The sequence below is a fragment of the Chrysochloris asiatica genome, unplaced genomic scaffold (genome assembly GCF_000296735.1).
Source record: "Chrysochloris asiatica unplaced genomic scaffold, ChrAsi1.0 scaffold00031, whole genome shotgun sequence".
Lineage (NCBI taxonomy): Eukaryota > Metazoa > Chordata > Mammalia > Afrosoricida > Chrysochloridae > Chrysochloris > Chrysochloris asiatica.
Window position 1 is genome coordinate 7,440,285 of NW_006408549.1, and position 6,768 is coordinate 7,447,052.

Consider the following 6,768-nt stretch of genomic DNA (forward strand, 5'->3'; position numbering starts at 1 on the left):
ACTCTCCAAAACCCCAACCCGACCACTTCTCCCACATTCCAGTCCTTCAAAAGAATACCTCACTTCCTGTTTCACATGAGAAGTTGCCAGAAGAGAGCTCCAACTTCTCTCCAGGCCACCCATAAACTCATCTGCATCTCCATTTCTTGCCTCCTCCCTTCAAGCACACAAGAAATGTACTCCTTCTCCAATGTCCATGATCACCTTCCCACCTCCTCAGGAAGTGCTGATCCATCAGTTATCCCCGCTTTCCATCTCTCTCTCTACACTGGTGCCTTCCATCAGAATTTAAATAGGTATAGATGGCTTTCATCTTATTACAATACAAACAAACCCCAACTGCCAAGCCTGCCTCTGGTTCATACTCTCTCCCTAGCTAAACTTGATGCAAGGATTGTGCAGATTTGTACTTTCCACATCCCTCCCCTCCCCTCAGCATTACAATCAGATTTCATATCCATGCACCATAAAAGAAGTCTAAGCCAGGTGATTCACATCTACCTTATTTAAACTGACACTTCCAACATCGGACACTTTTTTTTCCCCTTCAAACCAAAGGTCTCGCATATTTTTTAGCCAGCCCTTTAATGCAGAAGCATAAAAACAAAGGAAGAATCCAAAGTTTTGCAAAATACGTTCAAATTCAAAATTGAACTTGATATGGTAGAGACCTAGAGCCTAAGTGCATTGTGTGCTGTGTCATCCCTTGGGCGACTCCTTGGAAACCTAGCTCGGGTCTTCTCCAGGGTCTTCTCTTGAAGTAGTATCTGATTTTATTACCAGTTTTTATTTGACTCCATTGGAGAATGGGACAATTTTGTTTTTGTTTCATGACCAGAAATCTCTTGATCCTGAAAGTCTTATGAGAAGACATAAAGAGGAAATGTAGCAGCACTCATACGATGACAAAGAAAGGACAAAAAGCAACATCTGACACTCTTGTTGCCCACACTCTTTTCCATAGAATGCTTTCTCTTTTTTTAAGTAGACAATATATAATTTTATTAATAAACAATGTGAAAACATCCATGATAACTATTATAACAGTAAATTATTTTAAACATCTTGGCTTTAATATTGTGTACATTGACCTCTCTGGCACAATAAATACATGAAAATATCCCCATTTCCATGCACAAGTTTTTGGCTATTACACCGTTTACATATTATTATAGACAAGATAACCCATTGCAATAATTTATATTAATCTGGACAGACACAATTAAATGAACATTGAATTAAACAAGAAATACTCTATGTTCAGTGTCTCAAATAGGTGGTAATGTGTAATGTTATTTAAAACTTCACTTTCCTATTTTCTTTAAAGGGGCATCTTTTGTATATGTAGGTGCTCAACTGAAAGTTGAGGAATGCCTTCTTTGATCATAATACAAAATTCACACACACAGGGCGTTTGCCTCTCTTCTAAGAGAAGCAAACCATTTGTACATCATCTTTCCAGGCATCGCTTCTTTTATCATTAATGAAAAATGCTTACAGGCCACAACCTCAAAATTCTGTCTTCAAGGGAAAGTTACAAAGTTTTTAAAAAGAGCCGTTTGTTGTCTACATTTATGTAATTCCAGCAACACTAATGCTAAAAGTGACATCTATAAAGTATAGTATTTCCATGAGTTTGCAAATTTATTTTCCTCAAGAAGTAAAATGAAGTTTGAACAGAACAGTCTGTGGTGTTGTGATATCAGCAACTGCCAGTTCTTGTCCATCAATGAGTCCCAACACTTTCAATGTCTTGGAGAGATTTGGCCTCGTTTGTTTACCAACTGTAAGTAAAGTGTTTTATTTTTTCCCTCTAATGTGGCTGTGATGGCTGGAGATTTCATTTGCAAGGAAGCACTATTAGTTAGATAATCCAAAACCTACTGCAGTTTAGCTGATGGCGAAAACTGAATATTTTGAGGAAGCTGGCTACAAGCTGGGCAGTTTTCCTTTCTCTCTGCTTCCAATACATAGCCCATCTACATCGTTGAATACCAAGTAATTATTAAGGGGAATGTATGCAGTTACTGCTATTTTTAAAATCTCAGTGGCACATACAGCTGTAATAACTGCATTTGTGGAAGCTACTGCAGGAATGATTCATTTCACAACCCCTTGAGTGAGTCTACATGTGACGCCCCTAATATCCTATTGCGATGCTCTCTCTGGAGATTTCTGGAAAATCCACTGACTATGAGCAGGATCATCTCCATCTAATGGAATTCCTTCTCCAAAAGGCTGTTCCTTAGGTCACTGCCAAACTTTTACATATTCAATACAATGTTCTGGTAGCCTGGGCATAGACACGATGGTACACATGGGAAAATTAACCCGAGGAGATAGAGTTCCAGTGTGCACTCAATACAAGCAGTCGTTCCAGGCAGAATTACTCCGGCATTCCCTTTAAAACTTTCGGTTCCCCCATCTATCAAAGCGACAATGGAGCTTGGATCTAACACACCATCTTCGTAATTTAGAAGAGATATCAGCATTCCATTTACCCATCTTCTGGCAACAATAGAGTCCAGTCCACATACAATAACATAAAATTGTTGATAAAAAGTGTCGTTAAAATCCTGACTTTTGTTGAAATGTGAAACTACATTGCAATTAGGAATTCTGTCATTTAGAAATTCTGCAGCAACTTCAGCCTTAGGTCTTCCAACACCTTTGTTGTTGTTATGTGCTGTGGAGTCGATTCCGACTCATAGCCACCCTGTACAGGATTTCTGAGGCTGTAAATCTTTACGGGAGCAGAAAGCCTCATCTTTCTCCTGCGGAACAGCTGGTAGTTTCAAACTGCTGACCAATTTGTAACCACTACACGACCAGAGCTCCTTTCCAACACCTTTTGTTGTTGTTGTTGTCAGGTGCCATCGAGTTGGAACTGGCTCATAGCGACTCCATACACAGCAGAACGAAACAATGTCTGATCCTGGGCCAAACCCACCACCGCTGCCACACTTGACGCCATCAATGATGCCACCTGGCTGATCCATCTCGTTGGGGGTCTTCCTCTTTTTCTCTGACCCTCCATCTTACGCAGCATGACATCCTTCTCCAGTGACTGTTCTCTCCTGACAATATGTCCAAAGCATGAGAGACGAAGCTTAGCCATCCTGGCCTCCAAGGAGCTACTCTGGCTGCACTTCTTCCAAAATAGATCTATTGGTTCTTTTGGCAGTCCATGGCACTTTCAGTATTCTCCTCCAACACTCAAATGCATCAATTCTTCTATGGTCTTCCTTATTCACTGTTCAGCTTTTGCATCCATATGTTGTTGTTGTTGTTGTTAAGTGCCGTCGAGTCGGTTTCGACCCATAGCGACCCTGAATAGGGTTTCCGAGGCTGTAAATCTTTACGGGAGCAGATCGCCTCATCTTTCTCCCGCGGAGCAGCTGGTAGTTTCGAACTATTGACCTTCCGGTTCGCAGCCCGATTCGTAACCACTACACTACTGGCTTGAGTCAGGCGCATCTTAGTCCTCAAGCTGACATCTCTGCTCTTCAACACTTTAAAAAGTTCCTGTGCAGCAGATTTGCCCAATGCAATACGTCATCTAATCTCTTGACTTCCACAAGTGTTGATGGTTGATCCAAGAAGAATGAAGTCCTTGACAACTTCAATCTTTTCTCCGTTAATAAGAATGTTGTTTATTGGTCCAGTGGTGAGAATTTCTGTTTTCCTGACATTGAGATGCAACCCATACCGAAGGCTGTGTTCTTTGATCTTTTAAGCCTATATAAAAACTGCCTGTTTAGATTGGAAACATCTATAATGTTTCCATTATAGACGTGCATCTGCCTAAAACCAGACCAATGCCAGACTTTTCAGTAGCTCACATCCTAAGCCACCAGCTCCAATGACTAGAACTTTACATGTATCTAACAGAGCTGAAAAGATTCAGTGCTTGGTTCGAAATCAGGGTGTGTGAAGGGTCCAGATCGCTCGAGGAACTTCTTTACATGGTCCCCACACCCCCCATCAACAGCCATTTTCTCAGCCAGCAGCTCCTCTACTCTCCTATTCTTCTCCGGCTCCTCGGCATCCACCATATTGTTCTCCGCCGGTTTCCATGCGATTTCATGGCAGGTGGGGCCGCCAGTGGAGGGGGCGTGGCATAAGGGGAGGGGTGGGGCTGGAGGGGCTCAATGCTCTCTCCTGACCTCAGTGACACTGATTATCCTGAATCTCTGTTAAATGCCATCTTCTGCCTGACAGTTACACATCAGTGTTCTCCAATGCTCCCTTCTCCCATCTAACTCTTCCCCTTCTCCTGTGATGACCTCATTAATTTGGATGTTTCTGGCCTGCCATTTCTCTTTAAAGTTAAGAGTCCAACTTACTTTGCAATTCCCTGACTCAATAATTTCTGTATTTAATTTTTGGAACCAGAGTACTTTCTTACATGGAAAGAGGTATAAAATATCAAAATTAAATTTTGTACAAAAGAATAAAATAAAATTTACTCCTGATGACTACTTAAGTATAGCATATTTACCATGAGCTATTTCCAAATCAAGAAAACATTTTGAAGACCATTATGTGTTAAGCATGGAAATACATGATTTGTAGATAGTCACTGAACCTATACAACAACAGTAAGTATTACTAACCTCAACTTTCAGGTGAAGAAACTGAGACTCAAGAGAAGAAATGTAACCTAACTGTATATAAGATGTCCCCTTTGGACATTTAAATGAATGCATATTTTTTTTGTTCTATGTGTGTACAGATATTTTTGCTTTGTTGATCTGTGAAAAATAAGATGTAAGTGGAAAGTCACAGGGATTGCACAGGATGACTGTTGTTGCAGGGAGGGGAATGTAATCAATTAGATGAAACCAAACGTATGATTGGTTGAAAGTACAGCTGATGATCTTTTCTGTTCTCTTTCACACTCAATTCACAATAAAAAGTTGTGGGTTTTTTTAAAAGGAAGATGATGGCACCAAGCATCCCTCCCACAGCACTATCTCCTCAGTCTGGTTCAGTGATTCACTGGAATGGCTACACAGAACTGACACCATTCTCACGGGTCACCATTTCTTTGGGACGTTAACAGGCTACAATGAAGGGTCAGAAATGCTGCGGGCTCAGTGGTTCCAGTCAGGACAGCCCCTCCTCAGTCATCCCACTGGTGGGTCTTTTTGCCCGGCCAATGTTGCAAAGCTCTTTGAGGGTCGCTGATCAATATCCACAAGGCTTTAAGGCACTCAGCTCTAGCTCCATAGATCAGCAAACCCAGCTCCCCGATTACGATTACGTGGAGGCATCCCACCCTGCGACTCTGCTTCCTGCCCTGTCATTCAGCTGGTCTTGCTCTATCTCATTCTCTGGCTCTTGGTTCTGCTGCTGTTGCGCCTCTGTCATTCCTCTTTCTGTCCCTGGGTTGAAGAGGTTCAATGTACAGAGGTCTTGGGGTCTAAAAGACATGCTCCATTCCTGGCTCTTCTTTGGTGGAAATAAGATCCCTTCTCCTCCTTCTCAGGTGGCTCATTTAAAATCCATGCTAGAGTTTCAAGTTTTTTCAATTACAATGAAGTTGTTAACATTCCCAGCTGAATCTGTCATCCTATCAGTATCTTCTCCCACCTTCTTTACTCAGACCCAAAAAGAAAAGAGTCGTTTGGTGGGAGTTAAAGACTAAGGCTAGAAGAGACATATTTAAAAATTCACTATATCACACTACCCAAGTCCATGCTGCCAGTGAATAGGTAATAGAGCTGGAACAGAACATAATTCTGTTTCTGACTTGTCTTAGGCTGGGTTCTCTACAAGAACAAAAACAGTCAAGCTTATATATGTATATATAAGCAAAGGTTTATATCCAAGAAATGGCTCACACAATTGTAGATTTGAGCAAATCTCAAGTCTGAAGGTCAGATGACAGGCTAGATACTTCTGACTCATGTAGCTGCAGGACTGATGAACCAAGATTGGCAGGTCAGATGGCGGGGCAGGCAGGTTGGGCAGACAAGATGGCAGGCTGCTGGCAACTCCCAGCATTGGCAGCCAGCAGTGCAGGGCACTGGCTCAAGTCCAAAGAACTGGAGGTCAGATGATGAACCAGATGCAGGATCCAGACCTAGCAGAAAGCCACAAGCTTTGCCTGAGTGTCCAAATTATTGGAAGTAGGTAACAACCCAGATAAAACATATTTTCAATTGACTGGCTGCTCATAGCAGATCTCATCATAGAAGTGATTTCATTATATTAGATCTCATCACAGGGGATGACTACATCTCAGCTGCCAGACCACTGAGAATCCTGACCCAGTCAAGTTGACACAAAACCTTAACTGTCACATGATGAAACCTAATGCTTATCTCTTTTCCACCCTTACCGCCTCTCCAGTACAGGAAGTTCTGTACTGGTCTAGCTTCTTGGCAATGTCAACGAAGAACATTTGTTATCTGTAGAATGTAACACTATCCAACGTCCCTGGATCATGCGAACAGTTAACACACTTGGCTATTAATCAAAGGTTGGAGATTTGAATTTACCCTTAAAGACACCTCAGAATAAAGTCCTGGTAATCTACTTCTGAAAAATCAGCCACAGTTCTATGTCACAGCTCTCTGATGGGTTGCCATGAATAGGAAATCGACTCAATGACAACTGGTCTGGTTCTAAACAACATGCAACGTTTTATTAACAGCTAAAGGGCCAGATCATCAGTGAAGACAAGGCCAGGGGCAGACTGTGGAACAGACCATCAATTACTGATATGCAAATTCAAATTAAAGCTGAAGAAAATGAAAACAA

General features: G+C 41.7%; 1 pseudogene; it reads right to left on the reverse strand.

Moving 5' to 3' along the window:
* Window positions 1-1,653: 1,653 nt before the first annotated feature.
* Window positions 1,654-4,055, reverse strand: LOC102817729 (annotated as a pseudogene).
* Window positions 4,056-6,768: the final 2,713 nt, after the last annotated feature.